The sequence below is a fragment of the Neovison vison genome, chromosome 6 (genome assembly GCF_020171115.1).
Source record: "Neovison vison isolate M4711 chromosome 6, ASM_NN_V1, whole genome shotgun sequence".
Classification (NCBI taxonomy): domain Eukaryota; kingdom Metazoa; phylum Chordata; class Mammalia; order Carnivora; family Mustelidae; genus Neogale; species Neogale vison.
In genome coordinates, this window is record NC_058096.1 from 198,319,929 (window position 1) to 198,343,144 (window position 23,216).

Genomic DNA, 23,216 nt, shown 5'->3' on the forward strand with positions numbered 1-23,216 from the left:
TCCATAAACAAATACATTTTGCATCACTTTCAACTTTGCTAAAGTCTGTAAATACTTTCATTTCCACTATAATGATAGACTTTTAAAAAAAAATATTTTATTTATTTGACAGACAGAGATCACAAGCAGACAAAGAGGCAGGCAGAGAGAGAGGAGGAAACAGGCTCCTTGCAGAGCAGAGAGCCCGATGCAGGGCTTGAAACCAGAACTCTAGGACCATGACCTGAGCCAAAGGCCTAGGCTTTAACCCACTGAGCCACCCAGGAGCCCCGATAGACTTTTTTAAAAAGATTTTATTTATTTATTTGAGATAGAAGGCGAGTAAGAGTGAGAGAGAGAGAGCACAAGCATGAGGAACATCAGGCAGAGGGAGAAGCAGACTCCCTGCCGAGCAGGAAGCCCGATATGAGGCTTGATCCCAGGACTCTGGGATCTTGACGTGAGCCGAAGGCAGATGCTTAACCCACTGAGCCACTCAAACGCCCCAATAAACTATTTTCTTCTAACCTTTTTCCACACTCCTAGGTTTTGTAATATCCAAACACATTTGAACTAAAACTTCAGAACAAAGCACTATATAGTTGACATGCCATAACCCAGTGGCCAGAAACTCTAAGCCCACACAGAGGAGTTTTTAAAATGTGAACACAGAATGGATTATGGCTTCTAGATGGCAGATGCTATATCACAGAGTTTTAATCTGCCTGAATAACCACCTAAAATCAAGCAGACTGACTAAAATAGCAAAATCAAAATCCCACAGATAGTATTTGTAACAAAAGCAGGTTAAAAGGTAACCACGTGAACCTCAAAATAAAAGTGAGTGAAGAAAATATCAACAGCCACCAGACATGCACGAAACCAGCACCTGCACAGGAGGGTGTGTAGAGAAGCAATGGCGCATGTTAGGGACACAAAGAGAACATCAAAATAGTCATTAGGTATTCACTGGACAGTGTGATGGCCAATTTGAGAAGAGAAGTTGAAAACGGAAAAAGTTTAGCTCAATCCAGTAACAAGTGAGCATGAGTTAAGTTCTGAAAAAGACTGGGGACGCCTGGGTGGCGCAGTTGGTTAAACGACTGCCTCCGGCTCAGGGCGTGATCCTGGAGTCCCGGGATCGAGTCCCACATCAGGCTCCCAGCTCCATGGGGAGTCTGCTTCGCTCTCTGACCTTCTCCTCGCTCATTCTCTCTCTCACTGTCTCTCTCTCTCAAATAAATAATAAAAAAAAATAAAATCTTAAAAAAAAAAAAAAAAGTTCTGAAAAAGACTGGAGCAGTCAGAGTCATAGAAATTCTTAGACTCAATCTACCAGCAAAAACTGCCTTCCAAGATAGGGCTACACAGTGAGGGAAGTTGCTGGATGTGGAACCAAAACTGACCAAGGCAGGGAAAACAGAGACAAAGAAAAGATCCAGATAAAAATGGAGAAGGGAAGAGGAAATCGTATTTTTGAATATTTTACAAAACAACAGGAGAGGGAGCTCTGTGACATTAGCAAAGTTCTCCTGAACTATGACCCTCTTTTCTAAAAGTTCAGGGAAACAAATTTCACATAAAAATGAGTAACAACAACAACAAAAAAAATCAAAGTCCCATCCCATACAGTTATTTTAAGGAAAATGAGACTGAAGAACAGAATAACATCCTACAGATAATGAATGGTAGACCTTGAAAGGAGATCAAAATTATAACATACTATTTCAAAACAAGCTTAGAGATATTAAGAAAATAATTCAAAACATGAAAAAGAAATATAAATCACAATTACAAAACTCCAGAAAATATGAAAGAACTCAAAAGAAAACAAAAAGAATCATTTCAGAAATGAACACAAAATTAGAAGGACACAAGTGACTATAACAATCCATTAAGATAAATAAAAGGTGAAAAGGAAGACATTTTTAAAAATTAAAAAGAAATGAAGTGACATCAGCAAAATGGCTGAGTAGGCAGCCCTAAGCTCCCACTCCCCCACCTCAAAAACATTGAAAAACAAGTAGAAACTGTCAGAACCAACTTTGTTAGAATTAGAACTTTGGAAAATAGTCTTACAGCAACCAATTGAACACTGAATCAGGAAAAACACATTTAAAAACGGTAGGACATCTTTGTGGCATTATTTATCCTTTTTTCATTCCCTTCCCCAGAAAAAAGAAGTCTTGAAGACGTTAGCCTACATTCCTAGTGTGAGATCCTGGTACCTGGTTCCAGAGAGAGCAGAGTAGGCCTAAGTCACAAATTATCTTGTCTAACTGTCCTAATTTGTCTGGGGCTACCTCACAGACTGACCTTTACCTCTATTCAGCCTAACTTGCAATTCACCCAAGCTGGAAAAGCAGAGACTGGCTGAAAAAATGGAATTTATTCCAAGTGGTTCAACATAAGAAAGTCAATCAGTGTATCATACTACATTAATAGAAAGAAATACAAAACCTCACACGATCATGTCAAGTGATGCAGAAAAAGCACATGAAAAAACCAACACCCTTTTATGATAACAACAACAACAACAACAAAAAACACTCAGCCAGGATTAGAAAGGAGCTTCCAACATGATAAAGGAAACCCCACAGCTAACTTAATACTCAATGGTGAAAGAGTAAAAGCTTTCTTCCTAAGATCAGGAACATGAAAAGGAAGCCTGCTTTCACCACTGCTATGCAATGCTGCACTGGAAGTTCTAAGAAAAAGAAACAAAAGGCATCCAAATTGGAAAGAAGGAAGTAAGGGGGAAGTATATGTACTCACAGATGACATGATTCTATATATGGAAAAATCCCAAAGAACGCACAAGAAAGCTACTAGAATTAATAAATACAGCAAAGCTGCAGCTTAAAAGACAAACACACACAAACCAGTTATGTTTCTACACATCAGCAATGAACAATCCAGGAAGGAAGTTAAGACAGCAATTCCATTTATAAGAGCACCTATATAAAACACGTAGGAGGGACACCTGGGTGGCTCAGTCAGTTAGGCGTCTGCCTTTGGCTCATGTCATGATCCCAGGGTGCTGGGATCAAGTCCCGTATCAAACTCCTTGCTCAGTGGGGAGCCTGCCTCTCCCTTTGCCTGCCACTCCCACTACTTACGTTCTCTCTCTCTGACAAATAAATAAATAAAATCTTAAATTTTTTTTAAAAAGCACCTAGGAATAAATTTAACTAAAGAGCTAAAAGACTTACACATTGAGAACTACAAAATATTAAAGAAATACAAAGGCATCCCATGTTCATGGACTGAAAGAGTATTGTTAAGATGTCAATATTCACCAGTGTTCTACAGGTTTAATGCAACCCCTATTAAGATTCAAATCAGCCTTGGGCGCCTGGGTGGCTCAGTTGTCAAAGCTGCCTTCAGCTCAGGTCATGATCCCAGGGTGGTGGGACCGAAGCCCACATCAGGCTCCCTGCTTAGTGGGAAGCCTGCCTCTCTCTCTCCCACTCCCCCTGCTTGTGTTCCCTCTCTCACTGTGTCTCTCTCTGTCAAATAAATAAATAAAATCTTGGGGCGCCTGGGTGGCTCAGTGGGTTAAAGCCTCTGCCTTTGGCTCTGGTCACGATCCCAGGGTTCTGGGATCGAGCCCCGCATCGGGCTCTCTGCCCGGCAGGGAGCCTGCTTCCCTTCCTCTCTCTCTCTGCCTGCCTCTCTGCCTACTTGTGATCTCTGTCTATCAAATAAATTAAAAATAAATAAATAAATACATAAATAAAATCTTAAAAAAAATCCCTCAAATCACCTTTTTCCAGAAATGGAAAAGTCAACCCTCAAATTCGTATGGAATCACAAGGGACCCTGAATAGGCAAACAATCTTGAAAGAACAAAGTTGGAGGATCCACATGTTCTGAATTCAAAACTTACTACAAAACTACTGTAATCAAGGAAGTGTCATACAGGCAAAAGTATAGACGTATTTAAGTAAAAGTAAAATTAAGAGTCCAGAAAAAAACAATGTACATCTACATCCAACTGAATATCAACAAAGGTGCCAAAACCATCCAATGGAAAAAGTATAGTCTTTAAATGGACTTGGGACAACTGGATAACCACACATGCAAAAAAAAAAAAAAAGTTTGGGCGCCTGGGTGGCTCAGTGGGTTAAAGCCTCTGCCTTCGGCTCAGGTCATGATCTCAGGGTCATGATCCCAGAGTCCTGGGATCGAGCCCTGCATCAGGCTCTCTGCTCGGCAGGGAGCCTGCTTCCTCCTCTCTCTCTCTCTCTCTCTGCCTGCCTCTCTGCCTACTTGTAATCTCTGCCTGTCAAATAAATAAATAAAATCTTAAAAAAAAAAAAAAGTTACTTTACTATCCCATATACAAAAACTAACTAAAAATGGATCAAAGACTTAAATATAAGAGCTAAAACCATTAAATTCTCTTCATCCTTTATTTCTTCAAAAATTTTTTCATGTTCCATTCTCTCCCTCTCTTTGCCTTCTGGTATTTTCATAATGTGCATGTTGGTACACTTCATGATGTCCTTTAGGTACTGTTTATTTTTCTTCATCTTTTTCTTCTTCTTCTCAGGGTATTTCAATGGCCCTATCTTCAAGTTTTTTTATTCTTTCCTTTGCCTGCTCAAATATGCCACCAAACCTTCCACTGATTTTTATTTTAGCCCTTGTACTTTTTAAAATTTTTATCTCTCTATTGATATTCCCCACTTTTTAACACATAGTTTCCCTAAATTCCTTTATTTCTTTGTCCATGTTTTCCTTCAGCACTCTGCGCATATTTAAAGTAGTTAAACTTTTTGTCTAATAAGTCCATTGTCTAAGCTTCCTCAGAGATTTCTTTTTTCTCTTGTGAATGGGCCATAATTTCTATTTCTCCATATGTTTTGTAATTTTTGTTGAAAATTGGACATCTTGAATATTGTAATGTGGTAATTCTAGAAATTAGGTCCTCTCCTCTTTCTAGGGATTGCTATTAATTTGATGAAGGTTACAGCTATCTGTTTAGTGACTTCCAAACTTTTTTGGGTGGGGGCGGAGGGTGGAGGGAGCGCAAAGTCTATATTCCTTGTTGTGTATTGTCATGGCAGTCTCTGTTCTGTTATTTCTGTGGTCAGCCAGAGTCCTGACAGAGATTTCCTTAAATGCCAGAATTCAATCAGAAAAAAGGGTATTTTGTCTCTTTAAATTCCCTTGGTAGATGCCAGAGAAACCACTTTAGCTGGCCCCTCAGTAATCAAAAGCAGCAGTCAAAACATATAACCACAATTTCTGAAGGACAAGGAAGTCACATCAGGAACCAGGGTCACCCTACCACTAGCTGCCTGCCACAAGGTTGGGGGATAGAAAATGGTAATGAAACACCAAAATTGTGCAAAACACCAAAATTCTCAAAATATACCAGCCTCTTTCTTCATTAAGTACTCCGCTGGCTGCTGCAAGTGCTTGACTGGACTGAAAAATTCTAAAATAATTGCTTTGGACAGTTCATGCTAGCTTAATACCTGTCTTGGTGAAAAAGCAATTTTTGGAGCTCCCTTCTCTGCCATTTTCCATGACATCATTCCCATTAGCTCTACTTCAGTCTACAGATCTTTTCTAGGGCCAAGTCAAACAAATCCCTAATCTATAATAATAGTTACCATTTATTGACTGTCTGCTATGTGCAGGTACTTCTGATCCTCACAACAATCCTACCAGTAGATATTACCATTTCCATTTTATAGACTAAGAAACTGAGGCTCAGGTATATTGAGTAGCTTGCCATGGTCTCACAGCTATTGTGGATTTGACATTCTTACTTCTTTAAAATCTTCATGATGTCTTCCTCCTTTCCTACTTAAACACTCTTTGATCTTTGAGTACAAACTTACGAAATATCACTTTGTTTATGAAGTTTTCCTGAAGCAATTAGAATAATAAGAGAGGAGGGTTGGGAGAAGGGGGGTGGGGTTATGGACATTGGGGAGGGTATGTGCTTTGGTGAGTGCTGTGAAGTGTGTAAACCTGGCGATTCACAGACCTGTACCCCTGGGGATAAAAATATATGTTTATAAAAAATAAAAAATTTTAAAAAAGAAGAATTTATTATTATTATTTATTATTTCATAATTATTATAAATTTCAACTCCACCATTAAGGCAAATCATTTACTTGGCACCTGTCTTGGAGAGAATGCACACCCATAAAATCAAATTAGAATACCTCTACACTGAGAATAAGTTAGCAGAATATGAATTAAGTACCCAAATCCTGAGAGGCTGCTGAAAAGAACAGTTAGGCACAGTTAGTTGCTAAGAAGGCACTTATAAGTAAGGGTGGTGATCTAAAAGAAAGGCAAGGAAAACAAGGAGGTGGAGGAGGAACAGGTATTGCAGTACATTTATATATAGTTAATGCCCAGCCCCAAAGGGTAACAAAAACCAAACAACGGAAGAAGTGGGGAAATATAAGATAAAGTGAAGCTGTAAGAGAGGGCCTTCCATACTGTACAAATAGTTGAGGTTTCTCAAGAGAAGCCACTACTGAAGGATTTGATGCAAATATTGTTTTAGGAAGATTATTCTAACAGCTCTGATAACTTAGCAGCTGTGTGTAGGATGATCTGCAGTGGGAGTAACTAGAAATAGGGAGATCCATGGCACATATTTTTTGTCACCAATAATTTAGCTATTTCTTAGAATACATCATGTATGTTTTATATGAATTTGTTTGTTTCTGTATTTTATATATTTTTTGTTTATATAACCTTTTTGGCTTCCTAATTAGCAAAGAACCACATGTTTCAGAGGCTGAATTTTTTAAGCTGTGCCACTGAAGGGGGAAATAAAAAGTTTTATTTATATGTTTTATTTATATACTATAGGAAAACCTATAGAAAAGGGGCAAATGTTCTCCAACAAAATGAAATCTCACATGTAAATCAGAATGAACTTGTCCACCCAAAGGTCTTGCAATGTTATGAATCTGCCAAGACTTTTTCCATCTTCAAGTGATGTTCCAGACACACTCATTGTACAATTTCTTACAGAGACAGCTCACAAAAGAGAAAAAGGAGAAAGAAAAAATTATTTCTATCTCTCTACACAGGAACAGAGATAAGACTATGAAGAATAAACATAGAGAAGGTAGGAAGGAACAAAAATTTTTAAATTAAATGGGAACATTATAAAACATACAAAATGAAACTAGAATGACTACACCCTTAAATATGCAAATTGCGACAATCCTTCACTGAGAATTCAGGACAAAGCAAATTAAATTTCTGAAGCTCGGCAAGATACAAAATAAATATATCATCATATTAGTTTTGAGAGGTGAGGCTATTGAAAGCCTACACCAAATTCCAACTAATCCAAAAAAGATTAACCTATTTCCCGAATCCTAAAACTGATAGGTTAACAAGCAAATCCTGGTTATTTTCCCCTCTCTGGTTAATCCCATCAAGATGCATTCAACTTTAAGGTCCCTACTTAAGGTTACTGATATTAAAGAACAGATACTGATCCCAAACTCAATTTTTTAGACCCTAAGAAGCCTCCAATTACTTCATAGAGTATCAAATATTTTATTTCAATGTTTAAAATAAGTGGGTCTTGGGGCATCTGGGTGGTGCCATTGGTTAAGCATTAACTCTTGCTTTCACCTCAGGTTATGGTCTCAGGGTCATGAGACTGAGTCCCACATTGGGCTCCACTGAGCACAGAGTCTGCTTGTCCCTCTCCCTCTGCCCTTCCCTCATGCCAGCTCTCTCTCTAAAATAAATAAATAAAATCTTTAAAAATATATAAAAGTAGGTATTTATAAAAATTACCATGGGTGCCTGGGAGACTCAGTCAGGTTAGCATCTGCCTTTAGTTCAGGTCCTGATCCCAGGGTCCTGAGATCAAGCCCCACATCCTCCAGTTCCCTGCTCAGTGGGGAGTCTGCTTTTCCCTTACCCTCTGCCCCTCCCCCAACTCCTGCTCACGGTCTCTCTCCTTCTCTCAAATAAATAAAATCTTAAAAAAAAAAACCAACATGTATTTTAGCATAGTAGAGATAGAACAATGGGATATTGTGATATTTTAAATATTCAATACTCTGACTATACTTTTTAGGTCATTATTTTCCTCAAAAATGTTACTTTAAACATCCTGAGATCAGTTGAAACAACAAAATAATTGCACTCCCACTCTATCTCTAATAGTTAAAAACCTCCTCATAGAATAACAGCCACAAAAGTAAACCATTGTGATCACATTTGTGGGAAATAATGAGCAAGGTCACTAGGTTTAAAAGATGGAGGCTTACATTATTTAATAATGCACACAATAGGCTCAGTCTAAGGACAGCTCACATAATTTATATAGTCACTAAGAGGTTGGGGAGAGAAAGAAACTAAAAAAAGGTTTCCATTAAAGACTGGCAAAATTGGCAAAATACAGGAATCTAGATCTTACTTAGAAATTTAAAAAAAACTGCCCACATAAGACACTTAATTTGGCAAACAAATTCAATGGAAATGTTAAAAGATAAAATAGCATATCTACTCCCCAAAAGAACATTCCTAGCTTTTTATTTAGATTTTTATCTTATTTAAAGATTTTATTTATTTATTTGTCAGAGAGAGAGAGAGCACACAAGCAGGGGGAGCAGCAGGAACCAGATGCAGGATGCCATCCCAGGACCCTGGGATCATGACCTGACCAGAAGGCTGATGCCTAACTGAGTTAGCCACCCAGGCACCCCCATTTATAGATTTTAATAATGCTTAATAAGGTAATGAACATAACCACAATGGCTTTTTCCATCCTTTAGGCACAACCACTCAGACTGGCATATAATTTTTTTTTTAATATTTTATTTATTTATTTGACAGAGATCACAAGTAGGCAGAGAGGCAGGCAGAGAGAGAGAGGAGGAAGCAGGCTCCCCGCTGAGCAGAGAGCCCGACGCGGGACTCAATCCCAGGACCCTGAGATCATGACCTGAGCCGAAGGCAGCGGCTTAACCCACTGAGCCACCCAGGCGCCCCCTGGCATATAATTTTTTTAAAGATTTGATTTTTAAGTAATCTCTACACCCAATATGGGGTTCAAACTCAAAACCCCAAGATCAAAAGTCACATGCTCTTCCAACTGAGCAGGTGCCTCGGCATAGAATTATAATGTTTAGAACACCTTGGTCTTTAATCATGTCTCTTCATTCTCTTTAAAGATAGTATTTATTTAAGACAGTACAGAGAGGGAGAGAGAGAGGGAGTGCTTGTGAGTGTGAAGTTTACTTTGAAAAGGATCATTGATTTCTTCCACTACATGAAAGGTAACAGGTTTATATCCAGAATTCAGCTATATAGAAATTTCAACTACAGAGCAAGGCCAAATAAAGGAGAGTTCACTACTCAATAGTATCAAAAGAATACCACATAATATAAAATAATCACAAGTTTTTGAGTGCTTACAATGTGCTTGGATAAACTACTTTCCATGCATTCTTTCACTTAATCTTTACAACAATCTTAAGACACATGTTTTATTATTCCGAAGTACAGAATAAATAGAACTTTACACTGATGCTAGAGTTTTTTCCTAAAATGCAAACCTGATCCCTGTTTACAAAAGGGCTGCTGAACCTCTACTGTCTTCAAAATCAAATCCAAGAGCTGTGATAAGTTTCAAAAAGACATCAATCAGTTTAATCTGAACTTCCACTCTCCCTAAAAGTATCAACCATTCCAGGGGCACCTGGCTGGCTTCGAGTTCAAGCCCCACATTGGATGTTGAGCCTACTTAAAAAAAAAAAAAAAAAGTGTTACCCATTCCAGCCTTGCTTAACTACTAGCAATTCCCCACCCAAGTCCCAAGCCTCCGTGTGTTTGTTTATGCTGTTCTTGGACCTCAAGAGCCCTTGCTTCCACCCACTCACACTCTTCACTTGTTAAAAGCCTCCTTTTCTTTCTGATACCCAGTTTAAACACTTTAACAAATAAGATTTCTCTCCCAGATAACATTTCTCACTAAATAAACGACTAGAGACTCAAGGCTTTATTCTAAGTTAAGCAGCTAACTCCCAAAACTTCATGTCCAAATCACACTTGGAATAACACCATTATTCCATCTTTTCTAATCTATAACATTCATTGCCTTTCAGAAAGCTCCCACAGGCAAAAGTCACATATGGTTTTTTAAAATGTAGAACAAATACATTAAATAATTCATACTCTACATGGAGGCTAAAAAGTTTTGATTTTGGGGCGCCTGGGTGGCTCAGTGGGTTAAGCCGCTGCCTTCGGCTCAGGTCATGATCTCAGGGTCCTGGGATCGAGTCCCGCATCGGGCTCTCTGCTCAGCAGGGAGCCTGCTTCCCTCTCTCTCTCTCTGCCTGCCTCTCTGTCTACTTGTGATTTCTCTCTGTCAAATAAATAAATAAAAATTAAAAAAAAAAAAAAGTTTTGATTTTACACAGGACAGGCCAAGCAGTATTACATCCAAATAACAACACGCTATATAAAAGAGAGCATTACATTAAAGGTTTGAATTCCACCTCTATCACCTAACTTACTGTGTGACCTTGAGTATTACTCAGTGTTACTTAACCTTTCTGAGCCACCCTTTAGTTATAAAAAGGTACTTATAAAAAATCCTTATTTATAAATTGAGGATAATATAAGTACCTAGCTCAGAGTGTTTGCTGTAAAGGTTAAATTATGCTAAGCATGTAAAGCACCAGGCACAGTACTTTTACATACTAATCGAATGGGAGGAAAAAAATATATATCTATAAAATCATATTTAAGCTTTAAAAAATAAACAAATGGCAACTATTATGATTTAATTCACAGACTATGCATAAATATGTAGTTATTTTTACTTTCTTTAGCCAAAGGAACTTACACAAGACTTTCTTTTATTGGTTAAAGTTCTTAAAAATAAAGTTCTTTGGGGTGCCTGGGTGGCTCAGTGGGGTAAAGCTTCTGCCTTTGGCTCAGGTCATGATCCCAGGGTCCTGGGATGGAGCCCCACGTTGGGCTCTCTGCTCAGCAGGGAGCCTGCTTCCCTTCCTCGCTCTCTGCCTGCTTCTCTGCCTGCTTGTGATTTCTGTCTGTCAAATAAATAAATAAAATCTTTAAAATAAATAAATAAAGTTCTTTGCCAATTAACCAAATAGTAAGCAGCTGATAGAGATATAAATAGATCAGTAACAGCTGAACTCTAACACTTACAGGTGTTAAAAATAGAATGTCACTGCCTTATTACATGTGAATATTACCATAAATAACCACAACCTGTGCAGAGAAGGAAAGCAGCTAAACCTTTGTCTCACAGCACAAGGTAAAAACATTTTATGAAAAATGCAAAACATATATCACAATATGAATCAGGGAATTTCCTAATCAAAGTTAAATCTAAAGGAAATTACTACTCTCAGGTATACATAAATACATGTAGAAAATATTATATACATTGGCAATCTACATATAGTTCAATTAACATTGTGAACTAACTTATGAATAAATCAGTTCCATTTCTAAATACGAGCCCTACTAACTCCTGGCCTTGAGTAACAGGGCTGGAAACACAGTCAAGTCATAGAGTAATGCAAATAGAAGACTGTAATTCACTCATTTCAAAACTCAAAATGCCACCTATTTAAACTACCAGGGCAGAGAGGTCGGTCTCCCCATTACACCTTTCTATACTATTTTAATTTTCTGTTTAAAAAGAGAGGGGGGGGGTGCCTGGGTGGCTCAGTGGGTTAAAGCCTCTGCCTTCGGCTCAGGTCATGATCCCAGGGTCCTGGGATCGAGCCCCGCATCGGGCTCTCTCCTCCGCAGGGAGCCTGCTTCCTCCCTCTCTCTCTGCCTATCTCTCAGCCTGCTTGTGATCTCTGTCTGTCAAATAAATAAATAAAATCTTTAAAAAAAAAATAAAATAAAATAAAAAGAGAGAGGGGAGGTGTCTCAGTCAGTTTCGAGTCTGACTCCTGATCTCAGGGTCATGGATTGAGTCCCACATTCGGCTCTACGCTCAAGTCGGGAGTCTGCTTGGGAGTCTCTCTCTCTCCCTCTCACTCTGCCCCTCTCCCTGGCATCCCCACCCCACTGCCTCACATTCACTCTCTCAAATAAATAAAAATCTCTTTAAAAAATAAAATAAAGAGAGAGAGAGAGAAACATGTATAGGAAGGGGTAAATAAGCATGAAACTCCAAAACTCTCAAAGACCTAAAAAGCTCAGGAAGATGGGGAATTAACAGAGTGGTCAATATCAGTTTGACAAAAATTAAAACTAGTGTTTTGTTTGACTCTGGCAAGAATGTGGAGAAATAGCAGTCTCAAATACTGGGCATGAGAATATAAACTGCTACAACCGTTTTGGAAAATGATTTAACAATACCTATGAAGATTGTTAATGCTTATACTCAATTCTACATCCAGAAATCTAACCTATAGAAGCACTGAAATATTCACACACACACTTACAATAGCAAATGCATAAGCATGTTCACTAAGCAAGGTTAATAGAAATTAAAAACTGGAAACAGCTAAAGCCTAACCAAACTACATTATGCTGATCTGATAAAATATCAGACATCACAATCACAATATCACAATCATCAAAAAATGAAGTAGAGTTACTGGTACTGAAATTAAAATATATCATGATATATACAGTGATCCCTTTTTAGAAAAATGATATATACTTTCACAAAAATAATTATATATACTAATTAAATATAATTAGATACATTCTAATGGTAACATACCATTAGAAAACAAAAATCTGAAAGAATGTATATAAAATGTTCACAGTGCTTATCTCCACAAAAAGAAATCCTAAATACTTAAACTTTAAAATTAAGAAAGATATAAAATTTTATTAAATTATTCTAGCAAGGGCGCCTGGGTGTCTCAGTGGCTTAAGCTGCTGCCTTCGGCTCAGGTCATGATCTCAGGGTCCTGGGATTGAGCCCCGCATCGGGCTCTCTGCTCAGCAGGGAGCCTGCTTCCTCCTCTCTCTCTCTGCCTGCCTCTCTGCCTACTTGTGATCTCTCTCTGTCAAATAAATAAATAAAATCTTAAAAAAAAAATTAGCCTAGCAAATTTTCAATTCCACATTATAGTCAGTGGAAGAGAGTGAAAGGAAGATGAAAAGGAAAAAAAAAAAAAAAACCCAGGGATACACACTTAACAACATGAGACAAAAACATACAAAAACAGAATCTGCCAGAAAGAAAACAATCAAGGGAGATCAAAGGGAACGAAGTTCAATAAATTCAAAAGGGAATTCAAAAGGGTTAGTAAACTAGTCATCATCTTGCACATGTGAAGAAGAGACGTCGGAGGTAAAATCACTGACTTCTGAACTGTACTTAAGAGTTTTTGCAGCTTACTTCCTTTTTGTTCTTTCATATTAAAGGATTCAGTTCTGGAATAGCTTTAGCAGCCCACCAGAATTCTTTACCTGGGGTAATTCAAACTAAGAGACCTGGTAAAACCACGGTTTTCAGGATTCCTACCCTTAAAATAAAAAAGTGTTGCAAAACTGAAAAACGTAACATTAACCTTTTATACAATACAGCACTTACATGAAATGCAATTTGTAGAGCATAAAATTTCCTAACAGATTGGGTATACAATATGAAAGGGGCCAAGGGCAATACCAAAGTTTTTAACCCAAGCAATTTATGAGGATGCAGTTGCCTCTATGAAAGCCTGAAAGGCTGAAGGTGAGACATTTTGTTTTTTGTTTCTTGTTTTGTTTTCTAATGAGTTGAAGGAGGGGTTAGGACTTCGACTTTGGACATATTAAATTTGAGGTATCTGTTAGACATCAGGTGGAAATGTCAAAAAAACAGTTGGATATGAGTTTACAGTTTGGGTAAGAAGTCTGGGCTTGAGATAAAAATTTGACTGTCATCAGCAAATACAAAGAATATGAAGTCAAGAGACAGGATGATATCACCAAGACAACAAGAAGTCAGACAAGAAGACCAGCGACAGAGCTTTGGAGTAATCCAAAATTTACAGGTCAGGGAGAAAAAGACCAACCGAAAGAAATTTAAAAGTTGGCCAGTGAAATATGAGAAGAACCAAGGGAAAGTGGTGTGTCCCCAAGGCTATGGGAATGATGTCTTCCAAGAATGTCAGAGAAATCAACTTCGTCAAATAATGCTTAAAAATCAAGTAAGAAAAACAAAAATGAAAACAAAAACTGACCACTAGAAGAGCAACCAGGAAGCCAGTGATGACCTTGACAATAACTATACGGAAGTAGCAGTGAATGAAAGGTACTTATGAATGAAAGCTTGGGTGGCTCTGTAGGTTAAGCGTCTCCGTAGGTTAAGTGCCTGACTCCTGAGTTCAGTTCAGGTCATGATCTCAGCGTTCCTCACTGAGCTCCGTGCTGGGCGTGCAGCCTGCTTATGATTCTCTCTCTTCCTCTTCCTCTGCCCCTCCTCCCTCAACCTCTCTCTTTCCCTCTCTTAAAAAAAAAGAAAAGAAAAGAAAGCTGACCAGAATGATTCAAGAGAAAATGAATGAGAGGAGTAAGAAACCACACATATAGACAAGTCTTTTAAGAAGTTTTGCTGTAGGGGTGCCTGGGTAGCTCAGATGGTTAAGCTAAGCCTTCGGCTCAGGTCATGATCTCTGGGTCTTGGGATGGAGCCCCAAGTCAGACTCCCGCCTCAGTGGGGGAGTCTGCTTCTCCCTCTCCCTCAACCTTCTGTTCATGCTCTCTCTCTCTCAAATGAGTAAAATCTTAAAAAAAAAAAAAAAGTTGTGCTCTAAAGAGAAACAAAGAAATGAACATGCACAGCCAAGAAAACCATCAACAAAAAAGGCAACCTACTGAATGAGAGAAAATATTTGCAAATCATTTATCTAATAAGGGGTAAATATCCAAAATATATAAAGAACTCATTCAACACAAGACAAAAAAAAAAAAACAATCTGATTAAAAAAAGGGCAGAGGATCTCAACAGACATTTTTCCAAAGAAGACATACAGATGTCTAACAGGTGCATGAGAAGATGTTCAACATCACTAATCATCAGAGAAATATAAATCAAAACCACAAAGAGGTATTTACCTCATACCTGTTGAAATAACTATTATCAAAAAGACAAGAAATAATGTGTTGGGGAGGATGCAGAGAAAACAGATCCCTGTGAACCACTGGTGGGAATGTGATTTGGTACAGCCACTACAGAAAATGGTATGGAAGTTCCTCAAAAAAACTAAAAAATAGAACTACCATATGATCCAGGAATTCCACTTCTGGGTATTTACCTGAGGAAAATGAAAACATTAACTCAAAAGGATATATATACCCCCCATGTTCACTGCAGCATTATTTACAATGGCCAAGATATGGAGACAACCTAGTGTCCGCTGACGGATGAATGGATAAAGAAAATGTCACACACACACACACACACACATACACACACACACACCATGGAATATTATTCAGCCATTAAAGAATGAAATTTTGCCAATGATGACAACATAGATTGATTTTTTTTAAGATTTTATTTATTTATTTGACAGACAGAGATCACAAGTAGGCAGAGAGGCAGACAGAGAGATAGGAGGAAGCAAGCTCCCTGCCGAGCAGAGAGCCGGATGTGGGGCTCGATCCCAGGACCCTGGGATCATGACCTGAGCTAAAAGCAGAGGCTTTAACCCACTGAGCCACCCAGGTGCCCCAACATATATTGATCTTGAGGGTATTATGCTAAGTGAAATAAATCAGAGAAAGACAAATACCACATGATCTCACTTACATGTGGGATCTAAAAAAACAAACTCATAGATAGAACAGACTGGTGGTTGCTGGGGCAGGGACTGGGGGTCAGGAGAAATGGGTGAAGGGTATCAAAACATAAAAAATTCTGATTATGAAATAAATATGTCACAGGGATGTAATGTACAGCATAATGACTATGGTTGTAATACTATATTGCATATGTGAATGTTGGTAGAAGAGTAGGTCGTAAGAGTTCTCATCAAAAGAAAAAAATTCTGTAACTATGTATGATGATGGATGTTAACTAGTCTTATTGTGGTGATCACTTCCCAACATATATAAATACAGACTCATCATGTTGCATACCTGAAAATAATGTTGTATGTCAATTATACCTCAATTAAAAAAACTTACCAAAAAAATGAGTAATAGGTAGAAGGGAAAGTGAAGAAATTTTTTCTTTAAATAAGAGCAAAACTGCAGTTTCATATACTAACAAGAATAATCCAGTAGGCAGGAAGGGCACCCTGAGGATTCAGAAGTGGCTTTCTAAAGGAGCTGTCCACCTGAGTCATGAAGACGAGTGAGTCAAGATGAGTAGAGAGGGGACTGAAACACAGTAAGCAAAGAGAAGAAGTAAGAAACATGGGGTGCGGGTGGGGGATGCTGTGGAGGGAGCCTGGCATGTGAAGCACAGGACTGAGGCTGGAGAGGTAAGCAGTTACCAAGCCTTTTAAGACATACATAGCAGAACAAACTTTATTGTATAATGATAGGCGACTTGCCACTATAGGGTTTAAAAAGGAAAGTACTGGGGCGCCTGGGTGGCTCAGTGGGTTAAAGCCTCTGCTTTCAGCTCAGGTCATGATCCCAGGGTCCTGGGATCGAGCCCCGCATTGGGCTCTCTGCTCAGCAGGGAGCCTGCTTCCTCCTCTCTCTCTGCCTGCTTCTCTGCCTACTTGTGATCTCTGTCTGTCAAATGAATAAATAAAATCTTTAAAAAAAAAAAAAAAGTACTGAGATCAAACTGACTATGCACATGGGAAGAGAATGGCTTGAGGGGTATAAGACTGGAGGCAGGAAGCCCAGTTATGAGGCTACCAAAATAAAGAAATAACAAGGTTCTAAACTAGGGCAGCATTAGTAGTATAAGGGGTGTAGTGATAGATCCTATGGGCTCAGTGTTGAAGGTAGCAGTTTCTAGTGTGGGTTATTGGGCAGATGATAATACCATTATCTATATTTGGAAATATTTGAGGTGGGGGGTGAGTGAATGATTCATTTCAGTTTGGGGTCTACTACTTTTGGAGTCTCTGTAAGACATCCAAGTGAGTAAATGTAAGCAGGCAGAAGATAGAAAACTCGGACCTTCAGGCTCAAGATATTTGAAAGGCATCAGCATTTGAGTGGTTATTAAAATTACAGTGATGTATGAGATGATTCAAAAGTAACAATTAGGGAAAAGAATGACTGAACTTTTTAGGGACACAAGCATTTACAGAGAAATTAGTGAAGATAATGCTTGAAGAATATCAGATAGGACAGTCAGAAAAGTACAAGAACAATCAGGGAAAGAAACATCCAAGAGGCCAGGGAAATATACCTCTCCCATTGCAACAAGAGACGCTGTAAGCGACCTAAGTAAGCTGGCAGAAATCAGAGATCAAGAAGTCAAATCACATAACAGTCTGAATTTTTTGATCCTGTTGCATTAGTTTTTCAAAAATTAATAGAACCTACAGGGCCCTCTCTTTCTGAGATCCTTAAGCAGTCAAGCTAATTTGAATGGAAATGCATAAAGAGACTAAACACAGCTACACCACTACCTACAGGAAAAGACTATTTCCAGTTGTAGTAGAAGAGTATTTATGGTTGTTCTATATACAGAAAATTGGTAATATATAATAATATATTATAATATATTATTATAATATAATAAACCAAAATCACTGTCAAGCATAATAAAACAATTAAGAATTTTTGTTTTGCTTTTTATCATTCCTAACTTCTTGACTGTTAAATATTTTACTTATGACTTCACATAAATTCAACTAACAATATAAAAATCTTATAAACTTATATAACATGGAAAAGTATTTATAAGCACAGATGATAGGACACCTATAATGTTAGTAATTAGGGGAAAATATTATCAGTGCAATAAAAACATCAGAAATGGAAAGAATTTTTGATGTGGGAAAAAAAATAACTTGAAAGATGCAGGGGGGAAAATAAATAGAGCAAGGAGCAACTTCCATTTCTTGATTTTATCACTTTTAGGGAGTCAATCTGTCAAACTAAAAAATCACTTATTGTTGGATAACTGTACTATAGTGTACTAACTGGGAGTAACACAAGTGTTTGGTCCCACCCATACAGAAGAACTCCACAGGAACTAAAATAAATAAATAAATAAATAAAAATAAACAGAAGTACATTTGCATATGAGTGCCTAAAGCAAAATCGGTAAAATGCAGAAAGAACGTGACAGATTTACTACTAACGGGAAAGTTTATAGCATTTTTCTCTTGGAGTGGGGTGGAGAACTCCCAAGGTGTGAGTCATTGGATTAAAGAACAACTGGATCCAGGATTTAGCCAAAGCTGTAAAAGCAGGATTCAGATACAGCAGAGCAAACATGCGCTCTCTTGGCCAGAAAGAAAAAAAGCTGCATTGGGTTAGTGCCTCCAGAGTTGGAATGAGTCACAGACACCGAGTGGAGAGGAAAGCACAACCGGACTCAACTGCAGCACATGGGAAAAATCCGCAGCTGTTTTTTTTATCTTTTGATTTATTCCCTCTCTTAGTAATTTACTATTAAAATCTTTTAATTACATTCAAGGAAGCTAAAATGAAAATTACCTCAGAATCCTAATATTCCAAAGATATAGACAGATAGGCTTGCCACGGTGCTTTGCATGTGAATTAGATCAAAATACGAAGCAACATCACTACCATACCCTTTCTAGCACTATCAATTTCGCTAACTTAAAATAATCTATTTGTAAAATATTTATTTCTGTGATCACTAGCAAGAATGAATGTTTATTTGCTAAGTATATTTATCTTGAATGAAAGAACTGCTTGTTTTGTTGGTCTGTTTATCTAGAATAGTCTTGATGGCCTTCTTTTATATTAAAAAAGGCATTTTATATGTGACATATTCTCATTTTTCTCTCATAATGAATGTAAATGATGCTCCATTTCCATTTTTCTCATTTTTCATGGAACCAAAGTTTTCAATGTTTATTTAGTTGCCCATTGATTTTATTTGCCTTCACTTGGCTTTAGGTTCTGGTAGTTGCTCATCTACCAAAAAATCCTGAAGTGTTTTCCATTATTACATAGTCATACTACAGGTCTTGAACTTTTCATTTACCTATGCCAATCATTCCACTTTAATTCTTTAATATCATATAACTGTGTTTCTTCTCAAATCTAGTGCTACTATTAAAAAAAATTTTCTGTGGCAAAGTAATGATGTGAAATTTAATGGGTTCTTAGGTCTCTACCCAAAAAAAGTGAAAGACACAGAGAAACCTATACAAATGTTCCTAGTAGCACTGTTTATAATAACCAAAAGTTGGAAACAAACCAAATGCCTATCAATTACTGAATATATAAGATGTATCAGCAATAAAAATAAAATGAACTACTAATATATTCTACAACATAGATGTAGCTCAAAAACACAATGCTAAGTGAAAGAAGCCATTCACAAAGGACTGCATATGACTTTGGTTTTTTGATATTTCTAGAGTATGCAAATTTACAGAGATAGAAAGTGGTTGCCTAAAGCTGGGTGTAGGACCAAAGACTGAAAGCAAATAGGCCAAAGAGAAATTTTTAGGTGATGAAAATGTTTCACAGCTAGGTTATGGTGATGGCTGCAAAACTACAGATTTATTAAAAATCTTTAACTTAAAGCAGACTTAACTTACATTTAAAATGGCAGAATTTTATGGAGTGTAAACCATACTTTAATAAGACTGTTTTTGAAAAGCCAATGAACAAAGGAAGGATAAGAAGAATAAATATACATATATACATATTCAATAACCCTGAAGTATAAAAATTTAAGGGATTCAATTTGTTAATGATAAAAATAACAGGAAGTATCTTAATAAATATTCGGTGCCTCCGAGAGTGACATAGAGAAACATTTCCACAAGTTGATCATGGGAGTATTAATTGGCACAACCTGTCTGGAAAGCAGTTTGACAAAGTATATCAAGGGAGCTCTTAAAATGTGCCTTTTTTTTTTTTTTAATATTTCATTTATTTATTTATTTGAGAGAAAGAGAAGGAGAGAGAGAGCAAGCACACGAGCAGGGGGAGGGGCAGAGGGAGAGGGAAAAGTGACACGGGGCTCAATCCCCGGGCCCCAGAATCACGACCCAAGCCGAAGGCAGATGCATAGCCAACTAGCCACCAAGGAGCCCCTTAAAATTTGCCTTGTGATTTACTTCTAAAAATTCAGTTTAAAGAAGAAAGATGAATAAAGATCTAAGTGTAAAAGATATTCAGCAAAGCAAAAATTATAACACTTTCAAAAAATGGAAACTATGTAGTTACATAATTATTCACCAGCGGAAGAATGGTTAAGAAAATTACAGCCCATTCACAAATATTATATACCCTTAAAAAAATGTTTGTGGGCCTATAGTCCAGAATAGAGAAGGACATCATCACCAACAGCTACCACCACAGCCTGCACTCAAGAGGAAGATACTCACCATTTCCTGTCAGTCACAGCTAGCAGAGTGCTTACTAGTGGCATATCCTGTTACTTTGAAAATGATGCTACATTTGAAATCAAGAAATGTGATCTTCATGGGTTAAAAGAGGTCCCTCCTATCACAACAGTGTTCAGCAGGGAAGAGGGAGTCAGATAATATAGGATGATACAGACTATTCACCAAGAGCATTAATAGAACATTATTCCTGGTTTTTGTCACTTGTGAAATGTCAGGAAGGTTGTGGGGAACTTGAGATTGGATAAATATTATGGACCATCTTATCTCACTTTTACTGGGCTCATTGCTTCAACTTTACTTGTGGATCTTCTGTCCCAGACATCTGCAGAGTTTATAGGACAAAGAGAAGGTTGTACTGAAGAAAAAGAAGGATCGATGCACATATACACTAAGAACTGCTCCTGGGGCAATGGCATCATCAGAGATCTGGTTCCCTGAGTGCTGGTATTGGTCTAGCCTATAAACACAATGGAAAAGAGGAGTTCTGCTTGTCTTTATATTTGAAAATTACGATATGGCAGTTTTGTGGAAATCACTGTTTATTTTCATCCGTAAGAATAACTGCTATGGAATGGGAGCATCTGCTGAGAGAGCAGCAGCCAGCACTGATTACTACAAGAGAGACAATTTTATTCCTGGGCTAAGAGCAGATGGAATGTATGTTTTATGTGTCCAGGAAGCAACAAAGATTGCAGCTGCTTATTATAGATCTGTACAGGGGGCCATGCTGACGGAGCTGCAGACTCACCAATATCAAAGGACACAGTATGAGTGATCCTGGAGTCAGTTGTCACACACAAGAAGAAATTCAAGAAGAGTGACCTCATTATGCTTCTCAAAGATAGAATAGTAGACACCAATACTGTCAATGTAGAAGAATTAAAGGAAACTGATGTTGAGGTAGGTAAAGAAATTGAAAATACAGTCTAGTTGCAACAGTTGATTATGAACAAACTTTAAAAGAATCAAGACATCCTACCTGCAGCAACAATCCACCTTTTAAATATTTATTAATTTATTTTTTATTTGTGAGAGAGAGAGAGAGAGAGAATGCACACACAAGCACACAAGCTGGAGGAGGGTCAAACAGAGAGGGAGAGAGAGATTCTCAAGCATACACCATACTGAGTGTGGAGCCTGACTTGGGGCTCAATCCCACAACCCTGAGATCATGATCTGAGCCAAAACCAGAGTCTGATGCTTAAGTGACTGAGCCACCCAGGTGCCCCAATAATCCACCTTTTAAAGTTTATGGTGCAAGGGGTGCCTGGGTGGCTCAGTTGGTTAAGCATCTGCTTTTGGCTCAGGTCATGATCCCGGGGTCCTGGGATCGAGTCCCACATCGGGCTCCCTGATCAGCAGGGAATCTGCCTCTCCCTCTCCATCTGCTTCTCCCTGCCCTTGCTCATGCTTGCTTTCTCTCTCTCTCAAATACATAAATAAAAATCTTAAAAAAAAAAAAAAGGCTTATGGTGCAAATCAGTGAATCAAGTTTAAGGGGATCATTTAGAGGAAGACTGTAAAGGAAGACTATAAAAAATCATTATGCCTTCAATGGAATATTCATGGTCAACTTTAAGAAATTTGTGGTCTCAACTTTAAAGGAATAAACCCCATAAAACAAACAAAAATTTTATGAATATTTATACCATGCGATAAAATTAGGGTTAAAATTTTGGGAAGAAATGTAATGATTCCAAAGGTCCAGTGGTGCAGTGAAAAGTACAACTTCTTTCCTACGTCCCACAGATGTTACCTGTCCCTTCTATATGAAAAAATTGGTTTTTTAACTGAAACAAATCTAAACACAAAAACATAGCTCAAAATGTTTAAAGGAAAAGTTCACAAGTTCTTGCACTCAGGAAGAGAAATATGGAGGGAGAAATATAAACACTATGTAATAATAAGAACCAAGTAGCAGAAGTTATAAAAGTATACACTTGGGGAATGTGAAGGGATTGAGTTAAATCTCAGGGAAGACAGAATAAGATATTTGACATGTAGGGTGGGAACTGTCTCATATCTGTGCTTAGACAAAGAACTCATCTTAAAATAAAATCCAATCCCTAAGCAAAAAGAACTCTCCCCTCTTCTGTTAGTCACAAAGCTGTCTTGAGCTGATTTTGTCTATCAAGACACAGCACTTTTCTCCTGCTATGGGAATTAGCTAGGTATGTTTTATAAATAAAAATTATTATAATTAGAGGAAAATATCCTCGAATACCTGTTTTAAGTAACAAACGATATCCCTCAACTATGGAAGTCAAACTCTTGCCTTTCACTTCCTGGCAATATCACTCAACTAATTTGTTCTCTAACACTGAAATAATGACTTCTGTAAGTGGACTGTCTACTATAGCTACAACCCTACAGAGTAGGGGAGAGTTTCTAAAGATCTAAGAAAAAATGTATCAAAATACAACTTTCAGGGATGCCTGGGTGGCTCAGTTGGTTGAGCAGCTGCCTTCGGCTCGGGTCATGGTCCCAGGGTCCTGGGATCGAGTCCCGCATCGGGCTCCTTGCTCGGCGGGGAGCCTGCTTCCCCCTCTGCCTCTGCCTGCCATTCTGTCTGCCTGTGCTCGCTCTCTTTCCCTCTCTCTCTCTGATAAATAAATAAAATCTTAAAAAAAATACAACTTTCATTCTTATCCCCTTATTCTTCTGAATATAAAGTACTTATGTTGAAGGTAGGAGAGTTCAATAAAGTATGGAGGAAAATTAAATTCACTCCTCCCAGGTTCCAAAAATAACCACTACAACGGTTT

General features: G+C 37.9%; 1 protein-coding gene and 1 pseudogene across 1 annotated transcript in view; one reads left to right on the plus strand and one right to left on the minus strand.

Annotated features, from left to right (window-relative positions):
• LOC122909317 (sarcolemma associated protein) overlaps window positions 1–23,216 on the minus strand; it is a 143,968-nt gene that overhangs the window by 89,785 nt on the left and 30,967 nt on the right.
• LOC122908468 lies at window positions 13,897–21,430 on the plus strand (annotated as a pseudogene).